General features: G+C 42.0%; 1 long non-coding RNA gene across 1 annotated transcript; it reads right to left on the reverse strand.

Annotated features, from left to right (window-relative positions):
* Positions 1–206: 206 nt before the first annotated feature.
* On the reverse strand, positions 207–12,746 carry LOC118399018 (uncharacterized). The gene is made up of 3 exons (XR_004828740.2): positions 12,501–12,746; positions 837–1,014; positions 207–353 (listed from the first exon to the last, which is right to left on the reverse strand). It is a non-coding gene; the product is annotated as an uncharacterized LOC118399018 (long non-coding RNA).
* Positions 12,747–14,195: the final 1,449 nt, after the last annotated feature.

The following is a 14,195-nucleotide window of genomic DNA, read 5'->3' on the forward strand; positions in this document are numbered from 1 at the left end:
CCTCTGCAACTTGGGCCACAACCCCCCACCACCACCTCTGGCTGTAACACCAGGGTGAGTTGGAAGGTAGGAACCAGGTTAGGGTCAACGATTTTCTTCTCCACACTGCACAGTCATCCCCTGAATTCCCTTTGTTGGTCCCCCTGCTCTACACACAGGTCAATGAGCGCCCTCTTCAGGCCACAAGGCTCATTAGCCACTAGATGGGGCAGCTCCTGGCTGATGTTGGGCAGGAGATGATCTGGTAGGAACAGTGCAGGACAGCGTCTGTGGCATCAGGGAGGCTCTCAACAATGGGCTGTAGAAGAGACCACTGTCAGATTCTGATATCATGGAGATGTCTGTGACTGCTCCTGGAACAGAGAAGAAAACCATAGGGTTACTTTTAATTCATTGTACAGTGCTGTACAAACTTGGGATCAATTTCAAAATGAGATTTCATATGAAGCCTGTGGATAAGCAACTATTGGAAAACTGTACATGCAAATATTTTTGGCAAAAGTGTTATGCTTTTTAGATCTATTTTGAATCAATATTGGACTGAATATTGCTGCATAGCTTTTGTGTGATACAATATTTTGTAACTTTGTAGCAACCCTCCTAAATAAAGCAAAGACCGTACTCCCCACTCAGCTGCAGCGCTACACACCAATTTCACTGTTGCTACCGCAATAATGGGGCCGGAGGAGATGGCTGCCATTTTACGGTCCCCTAACAAATTGTGCTATTGTGTGTGTTTTTTCATGTTATTTGTAACTTATTTTGTACATAATGTTTCTGCCACTGTCTCTTATGACCAAAAAGAGCTTCTAGATATCAGGACAGCTTTTACTCACCCTGTACAGGAAGATTTTTTTCTTGAATAAGTCGGACGCGAAGGATTTACTTCAGACGTCCGACAAGTCCCTGATCCTCGTCATTCATAGGAGAAAGAGATGGCGATATTGGGAACGTAGGTCTGGGTGCCTTGTAAGGATCCGACGGCGAATAGGTAATCTGCCTTTACCATCAGTCCTATTAGCCAACGTACAATCATTGGATAATAAAATAGATTAACTACGAGCACGTATATCCTAACAACGGGACATTAAAAACTGTAATGTCTTGTGTTTCACCGAGTCGTGGCTGAACAACGACATGAATAACATACAGCTGGTGGGTTTTACACTTTTTCGGCAGGATAGAACAGATGCCTCTGGTAAGACAATGGGTGACGGTCTGTGTATATTGGTAAACAACAGCTGGTGTACAAAATCTAAGGAAGTCTCAGGGTTTTGCTCCCCTGTGGTAGAGTATCTCATGATAAGCTGTAGATCACACTAATTACCAAGAGAGTTTTCATCTATATTTTTCGTAGCTGTCTATTTACCACCACAAACTGATGCTGGCACTAGGAGTGCACTCAATGAGCTGTATATGGCCATAAGCAAACAGGAAAACGCTCATCCAGATGCGGCGCTCCTAGTGGCCGGGGACTTTAATGCAGGGAAACTTAAATCCGCTTGACCTAATTTCTACCAGCATGTTACATGGGAAAAAAGTCCAGACCACTTTTACTCCACACACAGAGACGCGTAGCTCTCCCTCGTCCTCCATTTGGTAAATCTGACCATAATTCTATCCACTTGATTCCTGCTTACAAGCAAAAACGAAAGCGCCAATGACTTGGTCAATAAAAAAGTGGTCAGATGAAGCACATAATAAGCTACAGGAATGTTTTGCTATCACAGACTGGAATAACCCTAACGCTAACCCTGATGTTCTTGCCGTGTCTGAATCCTGGCTCAGGAAGGCCACCAAAAATTCTGAGATTTCCATACCCAACTATAACATTTTCCGTCAAGATAGAACTGCCAAAGGGGGAGGAGTTGCAGTCTACTGCAGAGATAGCCTGCAAAGTAATGTCATACTTTCCAGGTCCATACCCAAACAGTTCGAACTACTAATTTAAAAAATGACTCTCTCCAGAAATAAGTCTCTCACTGTTGCCGCCTGCTACCGACCCCCCTCAGCTCCCAGCTGTACCCTGGACACCATTTGTGAATTGATCGCCCCCCATCTAGCTTCAGAGTTTGTTCCGTTAGGTGACCTAAACTGGGATATGCTTAACACCCCGGCAGTCCTACAATCTAAGCTAGATGCCCTCAATCTCACACATATTGACCTCATCCCGTCAGTTGAGGATGCCTGGTCATTCTTTAAAAGTAACTTCCTCACCATTTTATATAAGCATGCTCCGTTCAAAAACTGCAAAACTAAGAACAGATATAGCCCTTGGTTCACTCCAGACCTGACTGCCCTCGACCAGCACAAAAACATCCTGTGGCGGACTGCAATAGCATGGAATAGTCCCTGTGATATGCAACTGTTCAGGGAAGTCAGGAACCAATACACGCAGTCAGTCAGGAAAGCAAAGGCCAGCTTCTTCAGGCAGAAATGTGCATCCTGTTGCTCTCCAAAAAGTTCTGGGACACTGTGAAGTCCATGCAGAACAAGAGCACCTTCTCCCAGCTGCCCACTGCACTGAGGCTAGGTAACACGGTCACCACCAGCATTTCTCAACGGTTGGCCATGCCTTCCTCCTGGCTACTCCAACCTCCAACCTGACTAACCCAGAAGCTTATAAGAAATTTCGGTATGCCCTCCTACGAACCATCAAAGAGGCAAAGCGTCAATACGGGACTAAGATCAAGTTGTACGACACTGGCTCCAACGCTCGTCGAATGTGGCAGGGCTTGCAAACTATTACAGACGACAAAGGGAAGCACAGCCACGAGCTGCCCAGTGACACAAGCCTGCCAGACGAGCTAAATCACTTCTATGCTCGCTTCGTGACAAGTAACACTGAAACATGCATGTGAGCATCAGCTGTTCTGGACGACTTTGTGATCATACTCCACAGCCGATGTGAGTAAAACCTTTAAACAGGTCAACATTCATAAGACCGCAGGGCCAGACGGATTACCAGGACGTGTACTCCGAGCATGCCCTGACCAACTGGCAAGTGTCTTCACTGACATTTTCAACCTCTCCCTGTCTGAGTCTGTTATACCAACATATTTCAAGCAGACCACCATAGTCCCTGTGCCCAAAAACACTAAGGTAACCTGCCTAAATGACTACCAACCCGTAGCACTCACGTCTGTAGCCATGAAATGCTTTGAAAGGCTGGTCATGGCTCACATCAACACCATTATCCCAGAAACCCTAGACCCACTCCAATTTGCATACTGCATCAACAGATCCACAGATGATGCAATCTCTATTGCACTCCGCACTGCCCTTTCCCACCTGGGCAAAAGGAACACCTACGTGAAAATGTTATTCATTGACTACAGCTCAGCTCACCACGCTCAACACCAAAGCTCATCACTAAGCTAAGGACGCTGGGACAAAACACCTCCCTCTGCAACTGGATCCTGGACTTCCTGACGGGCCACCCCCAGGTGGTAAGGGTAGATAACAACACATCCGCCACACTGATCCTCAACACGGGGGACCCTCAGGGGTGTGTGCTCACTTCCCTCCTGTACTCCCTGTTCACTCATGACTTCACAGCCAGGCGTGACTCCAACACCATCAATAAGTTTGCAGATGACACAACAGTGATAGGCCTGATCACTGACGATAATGAGACAGCCTATAGGGAGGAGGTCGGAGACCTGACTGTATGGTGCAAGGACAAAGGAGATGATTGTGAACTACAGGAAAAGGAGGACCGAGCACGCCCCCATTCTCATCGATGGGGCTGTAGTGGAGCAGGTTGAGAGCTTCATCATCTTGGTGTCCACATCATCAATAAACTAACATGGTCCAAGCACACCAAGACAGTCGTGAAGAGGGCAAGACAAAACCTATTCCCCCCCCAGGAGACTAAAAAAATTTGGTATGGGTCATCAGATCCTCAAAAGGTTTAACAGCTGCACCATCGAGAGCATCCTGACGAGTTGCATCGCTGCTTGATATGGCAACAGCTCAGCCTCCGATCGCAAGGCACTACAGAGGGTAGTGAGTACGGCACAGGACATCAACGAGACCAAGCTTCCTGCCATCCAGGACCTCTATACCAGGCAGTTTCAGAGGAAGGACCTAAAAATGGTCAAAGACTCCAGCCACCCTAGTCATAGACTGTTCTCTCTGCTACCGCATGGCAAGTGGTGCCGGAGCTCCAAGTCTAGATCCAAGAGGTTTCTAAACAGCTTCTACCCCCAAGCCATAAGACTCCTGAACATCTAATCAAATGGCTACCCAGACTATTGCATTGCACTCTCTCCTTCTACACTACTGCTACTCTCTGTTACCATCTATAGTCACTTTAATAACTCTACCTACATGTACATATTACCTCAATTACCTCGACACCAGTGCCCAACACATTTACTCTGTACCGATGCCCTTATAACCTCATGGGAGTCACAGATCATCTGACAAAAGAAGTAAGATCATTACATTTAATGACTGTTTCTAAAAATTATTTGGTTTGGTGTATAGGCTACAGTTTTTAAAATATGTTCTATTCACATAGTCTCCTTCATTTGGTCCAGAGGGTCTTTAAATGGGGGATGTATGTCCCTTCTATAGCACCAATGTTTTTTTGGTATAATCTGTGTGATGAATTAGGATATTTTCCATTTGTATTATGTTCCCTAGGTTTATTCATGTGAGATCAGTAAAGCATCGCTGACCGCAGTCAACTGACCGCAGCCTACCGTACCTGCAATTCTGTAAAAGTCCTCCTTGATTATATGGACAGCTTTATGGCCAGGGAATGCAAGAAAGACATAAAAAATATATCTGCAATACCAGACAGACCTATTATGTCTCTACACACAGTGCTTTCCTACCGCTCAACTATACACTGCTCCATGATCACAGAGGGACAAAACTGCTGCCCCAATTCGCTCCATTCATTAAAATCCATTCATTAAAACCAACACCCATCTAGTTTTGTGACTACCTGGACCTACCAATTGTTTTTTAAGTATTTAAACCAAACCATATGGATTTAAATGAAACGTATTTGAAAGAACATGAAAATGTGAATGTAAGACGCGAACATAATTTCAAATAGGATATAAGTCATATTAAACAGCATATAAACACTCTAAATAGGTCAGGAGCCAGACAGGGAGCCTAGGAGGAACGAAAATGAATTATTTAGGCTATATTATTTAAATGATTTCAAGGCTATAACCTACAAAGAAATACATTGTGAAGCATTTGCCAGTGCGACACAATAGGCTGGTAGGGACATAAAGTGCTCAGCGGTTAAACTACATTTTGTTGTATTAAATAATTACAGTCTATAAATTGCGCATATAGGCCGTGACTTACTTATAATTCATTTACATATTAAACGAAAAATTATTATTAGTGCATTTGAATTCATTGTAGAATTCATTTTTAGAAACAAGATTTTGGCCAGTCTTGTGACGGTGCCTGGAGAGCCAGCCGGCAGCAGAGAATATCCTCTGCACACTTGCAAAGCCACTGGGGATGCTAAACACCCCTTTGGCCACTCTTGCCAGGCTGGGCAGAGATGCAGAGTTGTTTATTTTTCTATAGGTAGGCATAAAGTGTTTTAGGCAAAATAACCCAATCAAAACGTACAGCTCCTTAAACGTGGGAGTATGCCAGGCCTATTGGGCCAAAATCAATATGTTCTATTCTATAGATAACAGAATGAAAATGAACAAAACCTTAAGAGATCAGATTTTTTGGTTTATAAATACTTTGCTACAATGACACAGTTATCTACCCACCTCGTTCCTTTCTTTTAGCATGTGTACGTAGCATGCTTTTGGCATACATGGCTTTTCAGATTCCACAATGATTATTTATTTGTGAACACGACATCATCTTTGTAAATCGCCTTGATTTAGCACCTGTGTGTTTTATTAGTTTATTTATGAACATATTTAGGGAACTTTGTGACAGTATCTAAAGCAAGGGGCTATCGCAGCACGCAAGTAAATGCATGCTGGGGCGGGCATTCCCTGAGTCGGTGAAGTGAGCGCTACTGGAGCGAAATTGGAGCGGGCGAGAAGCCTTTGGGAATCTACCTTCACGCTCCAGTCAGATTGGGAACCTTCCACTTCTTGCTCCGCTCCAGCACAGCTCTGCTCACATACTCTGGTTGGGTTACATTTGCTACTGTAGCTAGGTGGGACAACCACACCACAGTCATAGTAAGTCAATATTTTCTCAAAATAGCCATCAGCAAAGTCAGAACTAGTAAGCGCTGAAAAAAGTCAAGTGTGAGTGTTAGTTGACCAAAAATATTTTTATTGGGAGGGTTGAGGAGGAGAGGGTGGGTGCGGTGGGATTATTAATGATTTTCTTTGAAGAGGTAGTGTTTCAGATATTTTTCGGGAAGAAGGGGCTGGGACTCTGCTCTCATAGCTTCAGGGGGAAGCTGGTTCCACCATTAGGGTGCCAGGACAGAGAAGAGCTTGAACTGGGTTGAGCAGGAGCTGTCCTCTCATAGGGGTTGGAGGGAGACCAGAGGTGTCAGAACGTAGTGCTCGGATTCGGGTGTAGGGTTGGAGCAGAGCCTGAAGGTAGGAAGGTGCAGTTCCTCTTGCTGCTCCGTAGGCAAGTACTACAGTCTTGTAGTGGATGCTTGCTTTCGACTGGAAGCCAGTGGACTGTGCGGAGGAACGGGCCAACATGGGAGAACTTTGGAAGGTTGAACACCAGGTGGGCTGCAGCCTTCTGGATAATTTGCAGGGGTTTGATGGCACAAGTGCTGAGCCCAGCCAACAGCTCGTTGCAATAGTCCAGACGGGAGACAAGTGCCTGGATTAGGACCTGCATCGCTTCCTCTGCGAGGCAGGGTCATACTCTATGGATGTTGTAGAGCATGAACCTGCAGGAGCGAGTCACTGCTTTGATGTTTGCAGAGAATGACAGGTTGTTGTCGAGGGTCTGTAGTGGCAAATCGGTTCAAATATGACACAACCAAGAACTTTGTGAAAATCAATATAGACTTTTAATACAACAGTATCATAAGCCGGAGCGGTCCGCGGAACACACACACTTTTTCAGAGCACTCGCTCTGAGTTATACACATACCACATAAGTCCCTCCCATATGCAAATTAAGTTACATCCCAATCTGTGCATCCTGCTTGTTCAGCCCAATAACACCCACATCTGCTGTCCGTCAGATTATAATGATGACAAGACCCTTGCTTTGACCTAAAGATAATATACGTCCCTCTTTCCTGTGGCCTGTGTTTAGACCCTGTAATTAACTCCATGTGTCCTTTTGTATGTGTCTTTCATCTCCTTTAGGTTTAGGGTGTCCAGCTGTTCTGGTGCCCATGTGTCGTCTTCTCTTCATATGGTTGTCTAAGATCAAACAGACTTATGTGTCTATGTGTCTAGAGATATCTGCCAGGCACAGACATGATTGTCGCCACCTGGGTGTCAAATGGGGGAAGGAGAAAAGGCTAGAAATTAACGGTAGAACAGACAGTTCACCTTTTCCATTGACGTGTAAGCTAACGTCACTACTGTATGTCTGAATACTGTCATTTCTACTCAATGCATTGTAAATTGCAGCTGAGGATGATTTCATCAAAAGTGCATTGCAGTGGATTGGAAATACAGTGATATTTCTAAAGTAGGCAAATAATTAGTAGGGAAAAAAATAATTAATCATTTTAAATGTTGCCAGAAAGACTTTAGATGCAGTATAATGTTCACTAGCTAGCTAAAATTGAGGGGAGACCACCAGATCTTAGATAGCTAACATGAGCATTGCTAGCTATTTTTGATGCCATTTTTCATAACAATGACTTGACCGAGTGGCGGAGGTGCAACCTATGAATATATTCCCATCTGTATTTATTTGGACAGCCAAGTTAAATGTTTGAATTTGGCACTATACTCCAGCATTTTGGATTTGAGATCAAATGTTTCATATGAAGCGACAGTACAGAAGGTCACCGTTTTATTTGAGAGTATTTTCATACATATTTGTTTTACCATTGTGAAATGAAAGCGCTTCATCTTTCTAGTCCCCCCATTTGAAGAATTCATAAGTATTTGGACAAATTCACTTAATGTAATAAAGTAGTCAGGAGTTAAATTTACTCAGACAGAGTTAAATTAACACTCATTGGTGTAAAATAACCCTTGTGTTGGTGTTAATAACCATTGTTTGAGTGAAACAGAGTGAAACAATCCCATCAAAACCACACCCATCATTATCATATTTACCAGCATGCTATGAAGGTATATATTTTTTTCAGGATTGTTTTTAATATCTGTGTTTTTGGATGTACATTGATTGTGTAGCATAAGATTAAATAAACCAAAGATTAATAAAACAATTCTAAACTAATCCAATCAGTTAGTTAGATTTATTGCACCCGTTACTGAAATGGTTGTTCCCATTAAAATAGTTGAAGTATTCTCCTGTACCAGAGATTCTAACCCTGGATGTAATTCTGAATGCAGGTTGCGGTTGAATAAAAATGACAACGGTTAGGATAGGATAAAGTAATCCTTCTCACCCCCTTAAAAGATTTAGATGCACTATTGTAAAGTGGCTGTTCCACTGGATGTCATAAGGTGAATGCACCAATTTGTAAGTCGCTCTGGATAAGAGCGTCTGCTAAATGACTTAAATGTAAATGTAATGTAAATGATATCCTAACTCCTACAGGATTCCAAAAGGAATTACCCGTCACTTTGCCAGCTAGTATAATAAGAATTGCAGGCCTGATGTGGCCTGTAATTTGTAAACCAAGATTTTCCAAACACAGTAGGGTAAAATGAGGCCACCAAAGAAAGGCCTTATGATTAATTGTCATAATGTCATGAAAACATTTCCTTATGTACTCATTTGGTGAAAGCCACAGGCCTTTAAAGGGAAGTAATTCAACAATCATGTGTCACGCCCTGACATTAGAGAGCCTTTTAATGTCTCTATTTGGTTTGGTTAGGGTGTGATTTGGGGTGGGCATTCTATGTTTTGTTATCTTTGATTTTGTATTTCTATGTTTTGGCCGGACAATTACGCTTCACGGTATGTTTGTATGGTCCTCCTCCCGGTCAACAGCCGTGAGATGTCTCTGTCACTAACAAAATACAGTCATGGGTGGTATAACTTCACAATTCACTCAAAGGCACCATGGGAAATATGCAAATTAGTCTTTACACCATAGTGTTAAAACAACACTCAAAATCACTTACTAAAAGTGTTTTTGCATGATACTAATAGCAATTAACTCTGGATTAAAGGGATACTTCGGGATTTTGGTCACACATACACGAATCTATGTATTTATCAAAGTTAGTCCACACGACACACTGCTTTTATTTTGATTTTGACTCCAGTGGGACACAATGATCACAGAAAAACAATCACAAAATTGCAACCAGATGGCCACCAGATTAATGCCATTTCCCAGTTTTTGAAATGTTTTCATCAGAATGATCAGGATTCTGTAATTTTTTTGTTGTTGAAAATAATCTGATAGGATCATTCTGATCCAGATACAACAATATCAAAATTCCATAATAGAGATTTTCAGTGCTTTGAACAAGGCCTACACCATGCTATTGTTACGAGACAGATTATGGTACTATTTCTACACAGTCATAGGGAAACAGAAATTAGCAAACTCCATGAATAAAGGTACCTAAGATTAAAAAAATAATGGAGCCTGCATTTACAGTTGAAGTCAGAAGTTTACATACACTTTAGCCAAATACATTTAAACACTTTAGCCAAATACATTTAAACTCAGTTTATGACAATTCCTGAAATGCAATCAAAGTAAAAATTCCCTGTCTAATGTCAGTTAGGATCCCCACTTTATTTTAAGAACGTGAAATGTCAGAATAAGAGTAGTGATTTATTTCAGCTTTTATTTCTTTCATCACATTCCCAGTGGGTCAGAAGTTTACATGCACTCAATTAGTATTTGGTAGCATTGCCTTTAAATTGCTTAACTTGGGTCAAACGTTTCAGGTAGCCTTCCACAAGCTTCCCACAATAAATTGGGTGAATTTTTGCCCATTCCTCCTGACAGAGCTGGTGTAACTGAGTCAGTTTTGTAGTCTTCCTTGCTCACACACGCTTTTTTAGTACTGCCCACACATTTTTCCTTAGGCTTGAGGTCAGGGCTTTGTGATGGCCTCTCCAATACCATGACTTTGTTGTCCTTAAGCCATTTTGCCACAACTTTGGAAGTACGCTTGGGGTCATTGTCTAATTGGAAGACCCATTTGCGACCAAGCTTTTACTTCTTGACTGATGTCTTGAGATGTTGCTTAAATATATCCACATAATTTTCCTCCCTCATGATGACATCTATTTTGTGAAGTGCACCAGTCCCTCCTGCAGCAAAGCACCCCCACAACATGATGCTGCCACCCACGTGCTTCACGGTTGGGATGGTGGTCTTCAGTTTGCAAGACTCCCCCTTTTTCCTCCAAACATAACAATGGTCATTATGGCCAAACAGCTCTATTTTTGTTTCATCAGACCAGAGGACATTTCTCAAAAAAGTACGATCTTTGTCCCCATGTGCAGTTGCAAACCGTAGTCTGGCTTTTTTTATGGAGGTTATGGAGCAGTGGCTTCTTCCTCGGTGAGCGGCATTTCAGGTTATGTCGATATAGGACTCGTTTTACTGTGGATATAGATACTTTTGTACCCGTTTCCTCCAGCATCTTCACAAGGTCCTTTGCTTTTGTTCTGGGATTGATTTGCATTTTTCGCACTAAAGTACATTAATCTATAGGAGACAGTACGTGTCTCCTTCCTGAGCGGTATGTCGGCTGCGTGGTCCCATGGTGTTTATACTTGCGTACTATTGTTTGTACAGATGAACGTGGTACCTTCAGGCGTTTGGAAATAGCTCCCAAGGATGAACTAGACTTGTGGAGGTCTACATTTTTTTTCTGAGGTCTTTGCTGATTTCATTTGATTTTCCAATGATGTCAAGCAAAGAGGTACTGAGTTTGAAGGTAGGCCTTGAAATACATCCACAAGTACACCTTCAATTGACTCAAATTATGTAAATTAGCCTATCAGAAGCTTCTAAAGCCATGACATAATTTTCTGGAATTTTCCAAGCTGTTTAAAGGCACAGTCAATTTAGTGTATGTAAACTTTTGACCCACGGGAATTGTGATACAGTGAATTATAAGTGAAATAATCTGTCTGTAAACAATTGTTGAAAAAATTACTTGTGTCATGCACAAAGTAGATGTCCTAACCGACTTGTTAAAACTATAGTTTGTTAAAAAGACATTTGTGGAGTGGTTGAAAAACTAGTTTTAATGACTCCAACCTAAGTGTATGTAAACTTCCGACTTCAATTTTAGCTTAAGTACATAAAAACTGACCACATACCTATACTTCAATTAATTTACCATAATGAACCTTTGGTTTTCAGATGTAATAACGTTTTTTAAACCTCACCTTAGTTACATGGACATTTCTTGTTTGTAGTACATTTTTGAATTCACGGTTGCAGTGATCAAGATTATCCAGATTTTCGGCAACAAAACTATCCTAATCACTACTTTTGAATGAAATAACAAAAACAAATGACCAAATACGAATCCCTATCCAGAACGATCAGAATCTCATTTTCCAGTCCAGTACCAGATCAATGTGCAGGGTATCCCTTGATAATGACTCTCAGTTTCATAGGGTTTGGGTTCCCACACGGCTGTATTTCCATGTTTACAGCGCTGGTTTACAGAAAACGGACGGAAGACAGTCTGGACTACCTTTGCTAATTAGCTATCTGCGTCTCTGAACACTTGGGTGTACACGTAAATCGGACGCCACAAACATGTTGTCACTGCAAAATATTGTCAGCTGCAATTGTGGTAAAACAGTTTGAAACAGTTTACAGTAAGTGTGTATTTTGCGTTTGAGAAATTATTTTGATGTGATATGAAAGAGTGATTTATGCTTCTAGAAACGTACCGCAATTGAGAATCGATTCACATTTAGATTGAGTATTTGGCGGTTTTGGCTTCTAGAACCAATTCGCCTTTAAACAGAACATGTAAGGTCTTAAGGAGTAGGCTCATTTAGTCCAATATTGGGCTATGTGCAGGGGTGTGAGGTATTTGAGGCAGATATGTACATAAAGGCAGGGCAAAGTGACTAGGATATATACTAATAAGAATTAAGTAAGAACAGAGTTCAGAGTTGCAGCAGCATAGGATGAGTGTGAAAGTGTGTGTGTGAATGTGTCGTTTTTTGAGTGTCAGATCCATCATGTAGACTAGCCTAGCCGCACTCTATCTGCGAGCTGTTGGCTGGAGCAACAGTTTTTGTACGCTACTGGTAGGCAAATGCTGCGTATTTCTTTATGCAAATGTTAGAATAGTCACACAAATCTGTCGCCAATTGGATGGGAAACCTATCTGACATTTGGAAGGGAGCTATAATCCAGTTATAATAAAAATAAACTGTGTGTCGTTATTGTTCGAAATCAAGTTTGGCTGCACTACTTGCCGTACCTCGCTCCTCGTCGCACACGTACATTTAGTTGAAAACAGCAGTATCACTGCCATGTGGACCGATTTGTAGTGAAAGATGGCAGATAAATGAAGATAGTTCACTCAGGCCTTTTGCAGCTGAAAATAATTAAGTTCCGGTCAATTAAGGGGGTGGCGCTCCCATGGACACCAATGCGATAGCAGCTGTGTGTAGTCTACTTAGTTCATTGACTTCCATTGAAACAGAAAAGATAGGGTGTTGGATGTCTATTCTTTTGTAACTTTTTTGAGTAATGTTTACTGTTTATTTAACTTTTGTTTATTATTTATTCCACTTGCTTTGGCAATGTAAACATGTTTCCCATGCCAATAAAGCCTTTTGAATGTAATTGTTTCCCTTCCTCTTCCATCTCTTTTGTGACAACCTGGGGCAACATCAGAGCTTGATGTTGACTGTAGAAAAACAAGAATCTCTGAAGTTGTCCCAGCTGAGGCAGGCATGCAACGGAGGTGCAACTGCAAAGACGCAGTGAATTGTTTTAAGCAAAGGAACAAGGCCTTATTCTTGTGGGTTTTTTGGTTGTAATCAAATTTGCTTTGCGTGTAATCTCCCATTCGTAGGGTTTTAAGAAATTCAGCAGTAATGGCAAAGATGGTGGATAATGAAGATGTCGCATAAAGGTTGTTTACCATTGAGAAAATTGGTCAATGTTCTTGTCTGTAAGTGGGCGTTCCTTCTCTCGCATGAGCATGTGTTCAAACATCCTCAGAGGTGGTCACGCGAGAGAGGGAATACCCAGAGACAATGGGGAAACTGCCCAATAACAGCTGGCGCTGCTCTTATTATTCCGTCTCTGGTAATAGCTATGTTTGATGGCATCAAATTTATGATGCATTTTGTCTGAATAGTGGCTGACTGAATGATCTACAAATAATAATGAGTCGTTATGATGCAAGGTGATTTGTAGAATAGTCCGCCTGCACTGCTGAATGTCGAACAAGCCCATTGCATAGCACAGAGCTACATTGGTTGCACTTGGTCACTTACAGTATGTCTCTACTTGGAAAGTCGACCATTTGCAGGTTTGCATGCCCCATGTAATACTGGGTCTGTCCAGAGGATGGCCTCAGTTTATCACTGAACCACCTTTGCATTCAACCCAACTTAAACATCCTTACCTGGTTGGACTCTGCAGTTTCCGATGCCTTGATCCAGGACTAACTGTCTGTGTGTCAAATCCATGGAGATTCAACACTGATCAGTAATAAGGGCCAAATGTATTTCCCCTATGCTTGTCTTCACCTATTTTTGTTGCTATAGGCTACAACAACAATCCCATGTATAAATTAATCAGGGAAAACAATGTGTATTTTGAAGCAGAAAGGGAATCAATCTTGGTCTAGTTCCTATCATTTGCCAGTGTGGTGGTCTGCAGCTGACCCTGTGCCTCTCAACCCTTGTGTGTGTCTAGAAGTGTATTGATAAAGGCAGAAGACTAAGAATTTCCGCTCTAACCAAATGGATGATGAAGTATATTTTATTGTATATCATTCTATTGCATCCTATTCTATTCGGGTGTAGAGAGCCAGCAGTGTGGTAGTGGTTTGTACTGTTGACATATAGTGCCTGGGGTAGAGAGTTAACTGTAATGTTACGAAGGAGAGGAAATCAAGTGTGACAAGGCTTGTGTTGTTCTTACAGTCTGCTAGCAGGCC

Source organism: Oncorhynchus keta, chromosome 2, assembly GCF_023373465.1.
Source record: "Oncorhynchus keta strain PuntledgeMale-10-30-2019 chromosome 2, Oket_V2, whole genome shotgun sequence".
NCBI classification, from domain to species: domain Eukaryota; kingdom Metazoa; phylum Chordata; class Actinopteri; order Salmoniformes; family Salmonidae; genus Oncorhynchus; species Oncorhynchus keta.